General features: G+C 35.5%; 1 protein-coding gene across 3 annotated transcripts in view; it reads left to right on the forward strand.

The window, feature by feature from the left end:
• Window positions 1–319: 319 nt before the first annotated feature.
• The window catches only part of LOC136039289 (zinc finger protein basonuclin-1-like), a 166,218-nt gene continuing 148,349 nt past the window's right edge, over window positions 320–18,188 (forward strand). The window contains exon 1 of one of the 3 annotated variants that reach the window (XM_065722894.1): window positions 320–427. The gene's annotated coding sequence lies outside the window, so the exon portion shown is untranslated. Of the gene's footprint in view, window positions 428–16,438; window positions 16,768–18,188 lie in introns of those variants that run through there. The other 2 variants (XM_065722896.1, XM_065722895.1) reach the window with 2 other exon arrangements.

Consider the following 18,188-nt stretch of genomic DNA (forward strand, 5'->3'; position numbering starts at 1 on the left):
TCAGCTTATTAATATTCAACCAAGTCAAGCTTACTTAATTAACAAAAAGCGATAATAGTCAGTGTTAATTTTATGGTATACTTTAATTTCACGGCATGTTCAAAAATATAAAAGAATACCGATTTTCACAACATGAAACAAACTCCACGCATAAATCTTCCAAGCAGTTGCCCCAATGCGACAAATTTCAGCCAATCTCTTGTCCTCTGTCACCTCAAGTGACATTTCTCCGACAGAGATGACCGGTTTGCACCTCGAGGCGCAGAAGTAAGGCCCAAGCAGGCGGGGCGCGCGGGGCTGTCCTCATGTCGGACTCTGTGGCCAACCTAATCGGCGATGGTCTCCTGTCGCTGTCAGAGCGGTGACTATTACTGTTTGTTTCAGTGTTAATTAAATAGAGGGATTTAATAAGTGTACTAAAAATAGGGTAAGCATTTAAAGGTGATATTAACTCTACAGTCCAAATGAAAGCTCAATGTGTGTATTATATCATTTTTAAAACTCTATTTTTTGTGCTATTTATAGCTCGAGATATGCTAAGTGTATTAGAAAAAAGGTAAATAATAAAATTAATCTTAGAAACAGCTTGGCTATCAAAAACCAAAGGGTATTTTTAAGTTAGAGTCACCCTATATAGCTATTTGGCCAGATTGTGTCTAATCTTGGTGTCAGAAAAAAAGTAGAAAGTGGCATCAATTTTTGAAAATCTAGGGGGGGATGTAACCTGTATTTTTCATTATCAAGGGGGAAGAAAAGATCTTGATTTATCTATTTTCCAATGGAAGTACAAAACCAGACATTATCTAATGAAAATAGGCTACCCTCAAAAGAGGTATTTTTCGAAATCTGATTGGGAGCAAAAAATCAGGAGATACAGTCCCCCTCCCCCCTCAATTGACACCAGTGTGAGAAGCCCTGTTTTCATCACTCTTATTGTTACGTAGTGTTTACCATCATTTTGCCACAGGCATAGTAAAAAAAATTATCAAAGCACACTTAACCATAGCTTTCATTATTCATAGCTTTATGCCTTATATTTTATACTAATTAAATGTTTGATAATAACAATTCCTAATACAGTGAAATTTTCAAAAATATAAAATATGAAAAGATGTATTTGTTATTTCCCATACTAAATAAGAAGTTTACGTAACAAATGATCATTATTAAAATTAAAAAAAGGAGTAGCCATATTTGTGTCAAATCTGTTAGTTCTCTGTCGGAATAATTATGAATATTTGTCAATCTTTGAAATTTATTTATTAATTTGTCTAATTGAAATAGCAGTAAAGCGAATAAATTGTTATCAGAAAAATATGAATACAACAAACGCTATAATACAGAAAGGCTGAAGGTAAAAACACTCTTACAAACTACGTACAGTTAGTCTCAAAATAGCGAACGGCCGACGGCTGCTGAAAAAGATACATTCCGCCCAATTCTAAAACTACTGTATTTTCCAATGGTGTTTGGCGTGCTTAGCCCCCTTCCAGTGGTATAGCTATGGGAGAGTGGGACAGGGTGTACATTTGTCCCCTGGGTACAGTGTATGTTTGGGTATCATTTAGATATATTCGTTTTTTGCTTTTTAATCGTTGGGATATTAATTTATTAAAGGGGGACACAAAAACTGAGATTCTCCCCAGATGTTGAATAACTTACCTACGCCTCTACCCTCATCAGTCCCCGGAATTAGCTATATCGGTACTTATGAGATAGTTTTAATGTCATTTTGTCAAGAATTGATATGCCAACTGAAGCAACAATAGTCTACTAACTTTTAAGGGCTGACAAGTATTTCCGGAGTTATAAGTCTTCTAATAAGTCTTCTACCATTTGCATATAGTTTTAATAGGCTAGAGATTCAAAATATTCTACCATCGACACCAATTGATAGAAAAAGGAAGTGAAAATACCGTACGCATTTTCGGGGGGGGGCTCAGAGGAACTAGCTCACGAGAATTTAGGAGGGGTAAGGATATTTTCTGGCATTTTATTTAATGAAAGAACAATCTTTTTTCAAAGCCTAGGCTTTTTCGATTCTTTAATAGAAATGCAAAACAGTATATTAAAACTTAAGGGGACAGTTAACCACCCACCCACCCCCATTTGTAATACTAGGGCTGAAAATCATTTTCAGAGCTATAAACCTTTGAAAATTTGACAAACTTCCCTTAAGCCATTTTAAAGCTTCTGACTCTGGAAAAGCAAGCGTTTCCAGAAAAATCGCTTTTTCTGGAAAAGCAGTTTTTGCCAGAGCACGGCAAAATGCACGTTTAGATAAATTGTTTTAACTTAGTAAAAGCGTAATTACAGCCCCCCTACTCTCTTCGGGACCCTGTAGGGAGCATGCTTGTACACTTAGATTTAAAACTAATATTTATATCAAATCTAAAAGACATATCTCCTTACACGCTAAAGTTCTGGTTCTTAAGTGCGAAGGCCTTTTACAAGTTCCGACGGCTTTTGATTTAGCAGGTTCATGTGTCATTGTCTTCTTTTTTATTATGGAATTTAATTGCTTTAATTAATTATCGTCAGATTATTTGTACCTTATGTAAAATATAATTGTAGTAGATAAAGTACAGATACAGCACACGGTGATAACGTCGAAGTTACGTCTAAAGGTTGCATTGGTAAAAAATATACATAACTTACGAATTAACTTACGTAACGAACTTCTATATTCGTATGTTTTTATTGCGTATCTTAAGTGCCTCGCATAACCCCATGCTCACAAAAAAAGAAGGCAATATACAATATTCACAAATTTGCCTGTGTTATTCATCAAATTTTATTTTTGCCGGAATTTTACCGGAGAATACAATGATCCTAAATCTAAAGTTAAGGATTTTTGTGCCATTTAGTGAAATTTTTGCTTTTTTGTTTTATTTTGAGAAATAATTACTCTTTCTTACTCTATTAAAAAATAATAATAATGCGATAGGCAATATTTGCCCAACAATGAACAGTTTTAAATGGTTCTTCATGATTCGTGGTTCAAACTTAAATATAAAAAAAAAACGAGTTTTGATTGAAAGCAAGGAGCGGCACTAAAACGTAAAACGAAACCGAAATTACCACGTATATGAAAGGGCTTGTTCCCTCCTCAACGTCCCGTTATTTAAGTTTGACTCTTTCTCTGAAATCTACTTTTTAAAACACTGAGGGGGTCTAGGTACCCTCCAATTTTTTCAATTAAAAAGGGCACTAGAACTTCTAATTTTCGTTAGAATGAGCCCTCTCGCAACATTCTAAGACCACTTGCTCGATACAATCACCCCTGGGAAAAAGAAGAAGAAGAAGAAAAAAAAAAAATAAACACGCACCCGTGATTCGTCTTCTGACAAAAAAAAAAAAAAATGAAATTCCACATTTTTGCAGATAGGAGCTTGAAAATTCTACAGTAGGGTTTTCTGATACGCTGAATGCGATGGTATGATTTTTGTTAAGATTCTATGCCTTTCAGGTGGTTTTTCACCCTATTCTCCAAAATAAGGCAAATTTTCTCGTAACTTTTGATCAGTAAGACTAAAAATGGGATTCTTTAGATGTATCTATTAGTATCAAAATTCTAGTTTTTGGAGTTTCGTTGACTGCTCAGCCGGGTCGCTCCTTACTACAGTTCGTTACCACGAAATGTTTGAACAACCTTTGACTCTCAACGCTTGTCTCATCCATGTACCTAACAAATAAATTAGTTAAAAAAAAATCAGCTGAAAGTAAGGAACAATTTTCTAACTCAAAATAAACAGAAGTTATTCCATGTACGAGGGAAAGGACTGCTCAATCCTCAACCCCTTACTTATTGATCTGAAGTCCTAAATTCAAATGCAACAGGCCTTGTGCTTGAGCAGTCTTTCATAAAAAATTACGACACAAAGTCAAACTGTACTGTAAAAAGTGAGAGCTGAGGAGGGAAACCCCTCAAATTTGGAGTAATTTCTATTTGTTTTAAGTCTTAATGTTGGCCTTTAATTTCAATTGAGATACCTTGCTTTTTAATTTAATTTCCGATCGTATTTCAAATCATGCCAGGAATTCTCCTTTCCTCCCCCTAGTGTAAAATTTAACCTGAAAAATCCCACCCATAAATTTTTGTCCACACGCAAAATTCTTCCCGTGAAAATCCCCCCCCCCCAAAACAAATCGTATATTTCCCAATAACAAGCACTATGGGCAAAATGCGTAATTTACAGCCCTTTCCGCACGGACTATGGGGGCTCACGTTACCCCCAAAGACATAGTCATTTAAAGACATAGTCAATTTTTCACTCAAAATTTTGATCAAATGTCTTTGGGGGAAAAGGGTGTGGGGTGTGCAAGTTGTCCCCCAATCTTTTTGATCACTTGAAAAAGGCACTAGAACTCCTGATTTCCGATCAAATGAGCCTTTACCTGATCTTCTAGGATCACTGTCTCGATAAGATCACCCCTAGGGAAAACAAAAACAAAAAAGAAGAACAAATAAACACGCATCTATGATTTGGGTTCTCTGATATGCTGAATCTGATAATGAGATTTCCATCAGCATTTTTAATCCTTTTTGGTGAGTTTCCCTTTTTTTTCACGACTGGTTAAATCTTCTCAGGCTCCTAACTTTTGATTGGTATCATTAAAGTTAACAAACCTTGTATATCTGAAATCGCCTTAAAAATTCCATTCGTTTGATGCATCTATTGTTATCAACATTGTACTGGCAAGTTTTAAAACTTTCATTTGACTTCATAATTTAAAGATTCTTTAAAATTTTTGAACTAATTTCTGCCCACAACGATAGGCGTAAAATTTAAAAAAAAAAAACCTTAGCTCAACCACTTGTGTGAGCAAAAAAATATTTTACCCCCTTCCCTGATATTAAGTTTGAACAAACTTTTGTACAAAATTCGTCATCATTTTAATGAAGCCTATTGACTTTATCCTGTGAAATACCCACTTGGCTTCAGGTAGCTGTTGTTCACTCCTCATACAATTGTTTACAGGGCTTAAGATTAGTAATTGGCCAAGACTTTGTAGCAGAGGGAGATTTATGGGTGGATAAGGGACGTACGCCTCACGAAGTTCCTGAATTTCTGGGAAATCCTTCTCAAATTTTCAAACAGAATTGGCTTTCTCGTTATAACCCCATCCAAAAATGTGCATTGCCCCCCCCCCACTGGAAAATAATATGTGTCTGTGCCTGAAGTAGATAGGTTCATCCCTAAGTTTAGGGTATATGGATATGGTCAGAGGTAAGGGGTTAATATCAAGTAATGTTTGTCAAAAGCTTTTAGAAAAAAAGATCTTCTATAGATCAATATTTATGCTTTTTCTGGGAATCCGTCAATGAGGGCTATTGTAATGTTTTCTCCAGGCATGAAGAGCTTTCATCTGTGAGAATGAGTTTTTTTTGTTTTTTTTAATGGTAACGGTAATTTTATGGTAAATGGTAATTTTTAATGGTAACGACAATTTAAATGTAGTGGTGCTGAATATTGCAATGGTTCAAATGTCCAATGCTTCAAAACCTCCAATGCATTAGAGTGTTTTAGATTTCCATATTTAGAATAGCAAAAAGAGTCCATAAAAAAAATTTTGCAGCCGCTTTAAAGAAATTAATTTTCATTTCTATACAGTGTGCATGGCCATATCCAGGATTTTCTTTCGGGGGGCGGGGGGCGTTACATAAGGATATTTTTCAGGGGGACAGCAAAAATTCAAAAATGCATTAAGCTTTTTTTATATTCATTTTTGTGACGTTTTTACCAGTCGGACAAACTTTTCAGGGGGATTCAAACCCCCCTAAGCCCCTCCCTGGATACCGCTTTGACAGTGTACATGTATTTTTTTTTTGTCTTAACGTTCGGTATATAGATTTTGTATACGGTTGTTCAGCTTTAAAATGCAATTATTGCTATTTCCATTTAAATTTATTGTTTTATGGCCAATTTTAGATTAAGGTGATCGAAAAAAACTAAGTTGAAGTGGACTAATTCTGTTTCGATTTTTTCCTTTTTTTTATTTTCTAGAACTTTAAAGTGAAACATATAGAAGCGAGAGCACGGTTATCATACACGGTAATACACGGCTGAGAACACAGTTATTATAGTATCTGGATATTTCTGCAAAGAAATGAAGAGATGTAATTCTTCTCCACCTAGTCTCCATTTTAAGAAATATCGGTGGTTGGAGGAGGGGGTTTAAACGGATGAAACATGCTCTTAATATTTTGGTGAGGGGGAGGAAACTATTGAAAAAGCTTCAAATGATGTTGTAAGCCCGTACATACTCAATTTTATTAATTAACAATAATAATTTATTTTTAACGCGCTGCAAAACAACAAAACACAAGAGGAGCACTAGGAAAATGAAACAAAAAGAAACGTTGTTGTACATAAACATAAATAAAATACACAACCATCAACGGAAAAAGAGTGGGATTCTGCGGGTGGAAACAACCCAGAGAAAAAACAGTACTATCAGCTAAAAATGATCTTTCGAATGGCCCTAAAATGTCCGTAGTACCGTATTTACTAACAATTAAATATAAAAAAAAGTTCTGTTGAACTGAAAGTATGAATTAATGTAAAAAATTGGAAACAAAACAGAAAATATTACTTATATGATGGTGCTGTCCTCACCTCAATACCTCGTTCTTTACGCTAAAGTTTTTCAGAACATTTAAAAAGCTTATTATTCTAATTAAACCGCCCATGTGTTTCAGGAGTTCTTTTTAAGGAGTTTTGACAATAGTTCAAATTTTAGGTATTGAGAGGTTAGTCCCACTCATATGAATAGTAAACAGTTCATTTTAACTTTTGATGTTGCTCCTAACTTTCAGTTGAAACAATTGTTTTTTATTATTTATTTTCTGATCTTTTTTAAATAATACCGAGAAATCTGGCTCATCCACCATGAAAAAATCAGTTTCTCCTTCCCTCGCCAGGAAAGCTCCTCACAGACATTTTCATTCCAGCTGAAAATTCCCCCCGAAATTTTTTTTGCAGACAGTTCCAGGTGAAAATTTGTCTTATCGCACTTTCATTTGAAAAGATTATTTTTAAATCAGACCAAAATCTCTTCCTCTGTGGGAAAGTTTTCCCGTAAATAACCTGCCCCCCTAGTAGGAACTTGCTCCCACAGAAAATTCTCTCCTGAGAATTTATCCCGTGGAAAATTTCCCCATGGTAAATTTCTCCTGTGGAAAATCCCCTACGGAACAATGCTCTAGACAACCCCAACCAAGTAAAAATTTCCCACCGTACAATTCCCCTTAACATCTCCACACGCAAAATTCTTAAGTCTGCAAAGATAAAGTAATACTAATAAAAATAAATTCGTATAGAAATTCTGGCAAATCCCCCGGTGCAAAATTTCCCCTGGAAAGCTCAACCTCCCCCAACCACCAAAAAATTCCCTTCTCATGACAAATTCTTCCCATTGAAAATCCCCCGAGCAGAAAATTCACCACCACCATCCCACTCGAAAAATCTAGGAATACTTCTCAGTAACAAATACTACACGTAAACAATGGGCAAATTTAATAACTTAATGGAGCTTCCCTCCGGGGGTGAGGGGGTCATGCTTTCTCTAAAGGCATCTTTATTAGACCTGTCAATTATGGTGAACAAAATGTATATCTCAAAATTTTGATCTGGCTACTTTAAGGAAAAAAGGAGGCCAGTTGTCCTCTAATCTTTTTGGTCACCTAAAAAGGGCACCATAACTTTTAATTTCTGTTCAAATGAGTCCTTTCCTGAAGTTCTAGGGCTATTGGTTTGATTCAATTGCCCCTGGCGGACATATGTTTCACTTGTTCATTTTTATCATGACACTGTTTCTTTCAGTTTAGGCTACTTATGAAGTTTTCGGCTATGTCTTATCTTATGGGGAAAAACACAATGTTTGGCAGCAATTTTAAAATTTTCAAGAAAAAAATCGCTCAATTTTTGTGCTAGAACATTCCTAACAGTACCTCATGGTTATTGCTTACGAAGTTTATGAAATTCGCTGCAGAAATAAAAAAAAATTAATAATTATCTTGATAAATTTTACCTCCTTGTGACACCAGGGATCGAACCTGAGCGTTCGTGGTTGAGCGGCACAGTCGTATCCTCTATGCTGTCACAAGGTAACTGTATGTAATGTAGGATTTATTGACAAATTGACTTGTGTATGAATTATAACAGCTGATGTCAGTAGCAGTAACAATCCATTGACAGTGGCATATTTTACAATCAAGATTACAAGTTTATCCTCAGGTTTTTACCAAATTAAACAACGTCGTAGTATAGAAATGATTAAATTAAGGACAATTAGAAAAATCCCCGTAAATCTTATAAGCCTTTATTATTATCTTAAGCCTTTATCGAATGTCCTTTGATAAAGGGGGTCGGCGTCTACCTACCCACCCCATTGAAAATACCCCGTGGAAAATACACCCCCACGGTAGATTCCTCCAGATAATTCCCCCTCCACACACACACATTCTTCCTGGATAATTCCGGATGTTCATTACAAGGTAAATTTAAACCTTTACGAATCTTTTTAAACCTGTAGCATTGCCTTTAGCTAAGAGCTAAAAGGGTTCAATGTCATAATGTTTGTTTGTTCATCATTTCCCAGAGGCACTTAATATGGAAGGGGTGGTCGTATAAGCTTCAGAGGGGGCTTATAAGATTGTCATTTAAAATTTCTAGGGCAATTGTTAAACGTCAAAATTGATAGGAGGGCAACAAGCCCTCCTATCAGCTTCCACGGGAGCTTGAAACTTCCATAATAGGGTTTTCGGATACACTGAATCTGATGATGCGCTTTGGATCCCATCCTTAGATCATATCAGATTCACCATAAGATCATAAGGTCCACACAGTGATCTTAATGATGTCATTAAGACCCCTTGATTTTTTGGAAGTGTTTCCCCCTTATTTGAAAATCGGGGAAATTTTTCTCAGGCGCGTAGCATTGACGGATAACATTAAGCTTAATGAATCTTATATGTTTGTAATCAGCATAATTAGTCGATTCTTTGATATATCTTTTGATATCGAAATTCCGTTTTTAGATTTTCGGTTAGAATTAAGCTGTGTCGCTCTAACTTACATTAAATAAAAAAACAAGTTTTTTTAACTGAAAGTAAGGAGCGACATTAAAACTTAAAACGAACAAAAATTACTTCGTATATGAAAGTGGCTGCTTCCTCATCAACGCCCCGCTCTTTACGCTAAAGTTTGACTCTTTCTCTCAACCCTTCTTATTAAAACAGTAAAAAACTTTAGCGTAAAGAGCGGGCGTTGATGAGGAAGCAGCCCCTTTCATATACGAAGTAATTTCTGTTCATTTTAAGTTTTGATGTTGCTCCTAACTTTCAGTTGAAACAATTGTTTTTTATTATTTATTTTCTGATCTTTTTTAAATAATGCCGAGAAATCTGGCTCATCCACCATGAAAAAATCAGTTTCTCCTTCCCTCGCCAGGAAAGCTCCTCACAGACATTTTCATTCCAGCTGAAAATTCCCCCCGAAATTTTTTTTGCAGACAGTTCCAGGTGAAAATTTGTCTTATCGCACTTTCATTTGAAAAGATTATTTTTAAATCAGACCAAAATCCCTTCCTCTGTGGGAAAGTTTTCCCGTAAATAACCTGCCCCCCTAGTAGGAACTTGCTCCCACAGAAAATTCTCTCCTGAGAATTTATCCCGTGGAAAATTTCCCCATGGTAAATTTCTCCTGTGGAAAATCCCCTACGGAACAATGCTCTAGACAACTCCAACCCAGTAAAAATTTCCCACCGGACAATTCCCCTTAACATCTCCACACGCAAAATTCTTAAGTCTGCAAAGATAAAGTAATACTAATAAAAAGAAATTCGTATAGAAATTCTGGCAAATCCACCGGTGCAAAATTTCCCCTGGAAAGCTCAACCTCCCCCAACCACCAAAAAATTCCCTTCTCATGACAAATTCTTCCCATGGAAAATCCCCCGAGCAGAAAATTCACCACCACCATCCCACTCGAAAAATCTAGGAATACTTCTCAGTAACAAATACTACACGTAAACAATGGGCAAATTTAATAACTTAATGGAGCTTCACTCCGGGGGTGAGGGGGTCATGTTTTCTCTAAAGGTATCTTTATTAGACCTGTCAATTATGCTGAACAAAATGTATATCTCAAAATTTTGATCTGGCTACTTTAAGGAAAAAAGGAGGCCAGTTGTCCTCTAATCTTTTTGGTCACCTAAAAAGGGCACCATAACTTTTAAATTCTGTTCAAATGAGTCCTTTCCTGAAGTTCTAGGGCTATTGGTTTGATTCAATTGCCCCTGGCGGACATATGTTTCACATGTTCATTATTATCATGACACTGTTTCTTTCAGTTTAGGCTACTTATGAAGTTTTCGGCTATGTCTTATCTTATGGGGAAAAACACAATGTTTGGCAGCAATTTTAAAATTTTCAAGAAAAAAATCGCTCAATTTTTGTGCTAGAACATTCCTAACAGTACCTCATGGTTATTGCTTACGAAGTTTATGAAATTCGCTGCAGAAATAAAAAAAAATTAATAATTATCTTGATAAATTTTACCTCCTTGTGACACCAGGGATCGAACCTGAGCGTTCGTGGTTGAGCGGCACAGTCGTATCCTCTATGCTGTCACAAGGTAACTGTATGTAGGATTTATTGACAAATTGACTTGTGTATGAATTATAACAGCTGATGTCAGTGGCAGTAACAATCCATTGACAGTGGCATATTTTACAATCAAGATTACAAGTTTATCCTCAGGTTTTTACCAAATTAAACAACGTCGTAGTATAGAAATGATTAAATTAAGGACAATTAGAAAAATCCCCGTAAATCTTATAAGCCTTTATTATTATCTTAAGCCTTTATCGAATGTCCTTTGATAAAGGGGGTCGGCGTCTACCTACCCACCCCATTGAAAATACCCCGTGGAAAATACACCCCCACGGTAGATTCCTCCAGGTAATTCCCCCTCCACACACACACATTCTTCCTGGATAATTCCGGATGTTCATTACAAGGTAAATTTAAACCTTTACGAATCTTTTTAAACCTGTAGCATTGCCTTTAGCTAAGAGCTAAAAGGGTTCAATGTCATAATGTTTGTTTGTTCATCATTTCCCAGAGGCACTTAATATGGAAGGGGTGGTCGTATAAGCTTCAGAGGGGGCTTATAAGATTGTCATTTAAAATTTCTAGGGCAATTGTTAAACGTCAAAATTGATAGGAGGGCAACAAGCCCTCCTATCAGCTTCCACGGGAGCTTGAAACTTCCACAATAGGGTTTTCGGATACACTGAATCTGATGATGCGCTTTGGATCCCATCCTTAGATCATATCAGATTCACCATAAGATCATAAGGTCCACACAGGGATCTTAATGATGTCATTAAGACCCCTTGATTTTTTGGAAGTGTTTCCCCCTTATTTGAAAATATGGGAAATTTTTCTCAGGCGCGTAGCATTGACGGATAACATTAAGCTTAATGAATCTTATATGTTTGTAATCAGCATAATTAGTCGATTCTTTGATATATCTTTTGATATCGAAATTCCGTTTTTAGATTTTCGGTTAGAATTAAGCTGTGTCGCTCTAACTTACATTAAATAAAAAAACAAGTTTTTTTAACTGAAAGTAAGGAGCGACATTAAAACTTAAAACGAACAAAAATTACTTCGTATATGAAAGCGGCTGCTTCCTCATCAACGCCCCGCTCTTTACGCTAAAGTTTGACTCTTTCTCTCAACTCTTCTTATTAAAACAGTAAAAAACTTTAGCGTAAAGAGCGGGCGTTGATGAGGAAGCAGCCCCTTTCATATACGAAGTAATTTCTGTTCGTTTTAAGTTTTAATGTCGCTCCTTACTTTCAGCTAAAAAAAACTTGTTTTTTTATTTAATTTCTGAATGTTTTTGAATCAATGCATGTTTTGATTTTGGCTCTCCGCAGAGGAATAATTAGAACAAAATTTGCATTTTTTTTTTTTTTTGCTAAATGGCTTTCTCATAATTTTGATCAAATGATTTTGAGAAAAAAAGAGCGGGGGAGGAAGCCTAGTTGCCCTCCGGTTTTTTGGTTAATTAAAAAGGCAACTAGTAACTTTTAATTTTTTACGAATTTTTTTATTAGTAAAAGATATACGTAACTTATAAATTAGCTTACGTAAAGAACTTCTGTATTCTCATGTTTTTATTACGTATATGAGGGGGTTCGTCTCCTCGTCAGTACCTCGCTCTTTACACTAAAGCTTAAATTTTGTCCCAATTCGTTAAAAATGACCCCTGAATCACAAAAGCCGTAGAATAAATAGTTGAAATTATTAAAAATACTTTAGCTTAAAGAGCAAGGTATTAGGAAGAGGTGAGCCCCTCATATGGGTAATAATTTCTGTTCGTTTTAAGTTTTAATGCTGCTCCTTACTTCCAGCTGAAAAAAACTTTTTCATATTTATTTTTTCATTGTTTTTATTAAATAATGCTAGTAAATCCTGGGCTCCCTTCATGGAAATTTTCTTCCCCCATGACAAATTCCTCGATGGAAAGTTCCCCTAGAATATCCCCCTCTTCTCAACCCCTCCCCCAACCAAAAATCCTCCTAAAAACCCCTGTACCCTTCCCAATAACCATTACTATATGTAAGCAGTGGTCAAAGTTTGTAAATTTTAGCCCCTCCCACGGGGACTTTGGGGGAGTAAGTCGTCCCCAAAGACATAGTTATAATATATTTCGGCTACGTTGAATAAAATGACTATCTCAGAATTTTGATCTTACTACTTTGGGAAAATAATTAGCGTGGGATTGGGCTTAGGTGCCTTCCAATTTTTTTGGTCACTTAAAAAGGGCACTAGAACTTTTCATTTCCGTTAGAATGAGCCCTCTCGCAACATTCTAGGACAACTGGGTCGATACGATCATCCCTGGGAAAAAAAACCTAAAAACAAACAAATAAACAGGCATCGGTGATCTGCCTTTTGGCAAATAATACAAAATTCCATATTTTTGTAGATAGGAGCTTGAAACTTCTACAGTAGGGTTCTCTGATACGCTGAATCTGATGGTGTGATTTTCGATAAGATTCTATGACTTTTAGGGAGTGTATCCCCCTATTTTCTAAAATAACGCAAATTTTCCCTGGCTCGTAACTTTTGATGGGTAAGATCGTAACTTTTGATGGGTAATTTTTTAGAGTTTTGGTTACTATTGAGCCGGGTCGCTCCTTGCTACAGTTTGTTGCCATGAACTGTTTGATTTCATTACCGGGAACTGTTTGATAGCATGATTATGGTAAGATCGAGGCAAATGAAGTAGGTAAACTATGTCCCGAAAGTACATCACTCGAATTGATTTCAGGCGTTTCTTCATCTGATTACCTTGATTTCATGGGTCCTAGTACCCCTTGGCACCCCTTCCTAATCTCTCTCCCTGATAGCCACCTTACGTGATAAGTTGATAAGTTGGGACACATAATTATGTTGTCATTAAAAATTTGACGCTTATATTGTCCGGGCCCTCCATGCCAGTAATAATAATTATTACTGTTTGACAAAGGAACTATTTGGCTAATCTAGAGTTAAAATTTTCTAACTCAAAAATACTTAAAAATTGTATTCAATGTTTAGAGAAAGGCACGCACAGAGGACTTTCACTCAGAGGAGGGGAAAAATTAGGAAAAATTCTGAAAATGGTTATTATGAAATACTTATAGGAAAACAGAAGGAACTTGTATATTAGTTATACAGGGGGGGGGGGTAGGTCTGAAGTCAATTTGTTTTCTTCTGAATTGAAAAAAACATTAAATTATCCTAGAAAAAGAATGAATTCAGGAGTTTTAATTGGGGGGGGGGGTGGTTAAAAAAATTCACAAAACGCACCAAAACTTCCCTTATATGCACTTTTGTTGCTGTTTTCCGGGCCAGACAAAAAAAATTAAGGGGTAAGGCGTCAAACTCGGTAACCCACTCCCATGGATACGGCCTTGCCTTGGAATATTGTTGGACCATTGATTCAAGGGAGAATGAATAATATATTAGAAAACAAAAGTTGAAACTCTCTTTGAAAAACAATAAAGGTTGAAACTCACAAGGAAAATTTTATCGTAAAAAAATCATCGACAACAATATTGTATTCGCAGGGCTTTAAATCTTTATTCTAGAAAGCTAAAACGACTATTCAGTAAGAAATAGTTGGCAACAACTCACTAAAAAAGTAATGTATTGAGTTTTTGGATCACTTTTGGTAGCATGTCAAAAAAGCATTTAAAAAAATGTTTTAGATGTTTCCACCTGAAGGGAAAACTACAAGATAACGACATTGATGAAGTCACTACCACTAGAAGCATATTAGTAACCAAGTATAATTTGGTTGCATCTATAGATATAATGTATATAAATAGTTACATATTGTTTTTATTAAAAATTGTTAGTCTAGGAATAATCTTGAAACAAAGTTAACTTAAACTTAGTCTAGAGTTCGGGTTGAATCAAGAAAAATTCAAACTCGGGGCGGCGATTTTGGCTAGGAGGTTCATAATAGAGATTATGTGTGGACAGATTTTAGATGATCTTGAAATGATTTACAAATGTTAAAATCTTATGATAAGTAACATGAACAATATTTACTTAAATCCTACAGTCTATTCCTAAGGGGAGAGGGGATATCGATATTTTGTTGTAAGATTTAAAGAGGTGTGAATCTAAGAATAGGTGGGATCCATTGCTTTGGAGTCACATGTCCCACCGATGGGGCATGACAATATTTTGGTCGATCAGGGGTAGGACGTGCACCCCTCGGCTGACAATATATTAGAGCCTTAATTAAAAAAAATCATGTGAATGACGTCACATTCAAATGTGCTGAAAGATACATGCATTTCATAGATATACTAGCTGTTGGGGTGGCGCTTCGCGCCACCCCAACACCTAGTTGTTTGGTGGCACTTCGCACCCCCCAAGCCCCCTCCCGCGCCATATTAGTTACGCGCCATTGTAGTTGTGTCCCTGTGTCCCACCTGTGAATATAGATATATATATAGATATATATATATATATATATATATATATATATATATATATATATATATATATATATATATATATATATATATATATATATATATATATATATATATATATATATATATATATATATATATATATATATATATATATATATATATATATATATATATATATATATATATATATGTTTTTAACTACGTAAAACTTGCGAATATGCAACATTCTTCGCTGTCCCATTGTCTGTGCATATAAATAGATTGTCAGGTTTACCGACTCTTGAACATGCAACACATAAATGTCCATGGGAAAAACAATCCGTATTCAGATCTATACCTCATGATTCTAATGATTGCCCTTGAGCTTTGTTGATGGTGATTGCTAATCGAACATTCCCTGTGTCGCCGTCGTCATTTATATAGTCCCCTGTGCCCCCCCGGTGTCCCCGTTGTAGTTGTTTCCCTGTGTTCCGGTCGTCATTTATATTCCCTGTGTCCCGGTCGTCATTTGTGTCCCGGTGTCCTAGTCTGTAATTTCTCTTTGAGTGTCCCGGTCGTCATTTATATTCCCGGTGTCCCGGTCGCCATTTGTGTCCCGGTGTCCCGGTCTGTATATACATTCGTTTTTGAATTGGTCTTTTTTTAGTTTTTAGTTTTTTACCTTTTTTTAGTTTTTTTTTAGTTATACCTCATGATTCTAATGATTGCCCTTGAGCTTTGTTGATGGTGATTGCTAATCGAACATTCCCTGTGTCCCCGTCGTCATTTATATATCCCCCTGTGCCCCCCGGTGTCCCCGTTGTAGTTGTTTCCCTGTGTCCCAGTCGTCATTTATAGTCGACAAACATGACGTCAGTCGACACACAAACATGACGTCAGTCGACACACACGTCCCAGTCGTCATTTGTGTCCCGGTGCCCCACTCTGTAATTTCTCTTTGAGTGTCCCGGTCGTCATTTATATTCCCTGTGTCTTGATCTATATATACATTCGTTTTTGAATTGGTATATGATGAAATAAATTTTTTGTTTTTTTCTTTTTTTTCTTTTTAGTTTTTCTTGGTTTTTACCTTTTTTTTAGCTTTTTAGTTTTTTTCTTTTTTCTTTTTAGTTTTTTTTTGTAGTTTTTACCTTTTTTATTTTTTTTTATTTTTTTTGGTTTCCTTTTTCTCCTTTATTTTTCAGTTTTTTTCCTTTTTTAAGTTTTATTTTCTTTTTCAGTTTTTAGTTGTTTTATTAGTTTTTATTATTTTTTTCTTTTTAGTTTTTTGCTGTTTTTACCCTTTTTTAGTTTTTATTATTTTTTTGTTTTTAGTTTTTTGCTGTTTTTACCCTTTTTTAGTTTTTTTTAGTTTTTTTTTTTTTTTTTAGTTTTTTACCTTTTTTTAGTTTTTTTTAGTTTTTTTTCTTTTTTAGTTTTTTCTTCTTCTTTTGTATTAATGCTAAAGCCAAGGTTCGAGCCTGGAAACTCTCGGACCTAAAACCTGGAACATAACGCTTTACCAACTTAGCTACTTCGGCTTGAATACATTTACCTTTTTTAGTTTTTTTTTTATTTTTTAGTTTTCTTTTCTCTTTTATTTGTCAGTTTTTTTCCTTTTTTAGGTTTTTTTTTCTTTTTCAGTTTTTTTTTTCTTTTTAGTTTTTGACTACTAAGGTCCCTGTGTCGGCCCTGTAGTGCATTCCTGCAGCATGGTTCGATCTCTGGGTCCCGTATTACCACGCTAAGGTCAAACCCACTGCGCCAACACAGGTAGTTATATAACTGAGCTACTTCGGCCTGAATACATTCATTTTTGAATTGGTATGTGATGAAATAATTCAGACGTCATATGCGGACAGTGACGTCACTCGACAGACACACAGACAACTTATTTTTATATATATAGATTATAGTAGGCCTAAAGCAATGACGTTACGCGTTGCATAAAAGGTGTCATATTCTGACAATATTTTTCATTAGTAGCCTATAAGATAAACCTAAAGTACGACCCAAAAGAGTTACCAAGTTAATGACCTTTACGCTTTCTTCAGGTGGAATGCACGTGAATTTTTGAATAACAACATTGAATTACCACGAAAAGGCATCAGGATTTTATAAGTGCCTAGGTGGGGCTTGGCTCAAAATCGGCTATGAACTAATGCTATTGAGGATCTCGAGTCATGATTTGACTCAAGTTCTTATAAAACTGGACAAGACTCGAAATTGAAATTTTGATTCCCTTTGATAATAGTAACTATTGTACAGTTATTGTTGCTAATTCAGTAACTGAACGGGACAGCTCCTACCTCTTCTGTCAATAATTTGTTTCTGATAATGATTGGCCATCTCTGCATCAAGGCTACCCCTATATCATCATGCTGTGAAAATTTATGTTCCAAACTGGTTTACTCAATCACTATTGGACTTCCACTAGGCATTAATTTACCTGCTACTCTATTTAGAAGTTTAAGCATATTTTGTATGGTCAACATTATATTCAAGTATTCCATCTATATGTAACCCATTATTTAGAAGTTTAAACATCTCTTACGTTTTAAAATTATTTCAGCATTGGAGAATTGATACAAGTTCTTCAATATGTCTTGGTTAAATTGGTTTAGAAAATTTTAAACTGAACTCATCCCCTAATGTGTTGTTTCTTGACGTACATAAGCATGCGTGCGCCTTCAGAATCCCTCCACTCAAAATCTCGAATTTTCTGTCATTTACTCCCAAGTTCTCTTTAAGTGTCTTGTAGCACTTACCTGAAATCGAACCTCTCGAATAAAAGATTCATGTGTGTGTATCAACGCAGTCTGAACTTGAAACATTTGTTATTTATTTTGGTGGTATTGCCCCATGACCTGCTATCAACCTAACTTATACGACTCTTTAATGATGTTTTTGCGCTAAATATACCTCATTAATTACAACAGGGTAATTAATTATATTAAATTAATTGTTATTTTTTAATATCTAAACTAATTAATGTTATTAAGACGCAAAATAGCACATTTATATCAAAGCTCGTTCAATCGATGATAATCTAAATGTATTTTCCTTGCTTCCTTGCTTCCTTGCTCTCTTTCACTCTTATCCCTACCCTCATTTGTATCTAATGTATCTAACAATCTAAATGTATGCTCCTCGCTCCCTTGATCTCCTTCTGTCTTTCACTCTTATCCCTACCC

This window comes from Artemia franciscana, chromosome 19 (assembly GCF_032884065.1).
Source record: "Artemia franciscana chromosome 19, ASM3288406v1, whole genome shotgun sequence".
NCBI classification, from domain to species: domain Eukaryota; kingdom Metazoa; phylum Arthropoda; class Branchiopoda; order Anostraca; family Artemiidae; genus Artemia; species Artemia franciscana.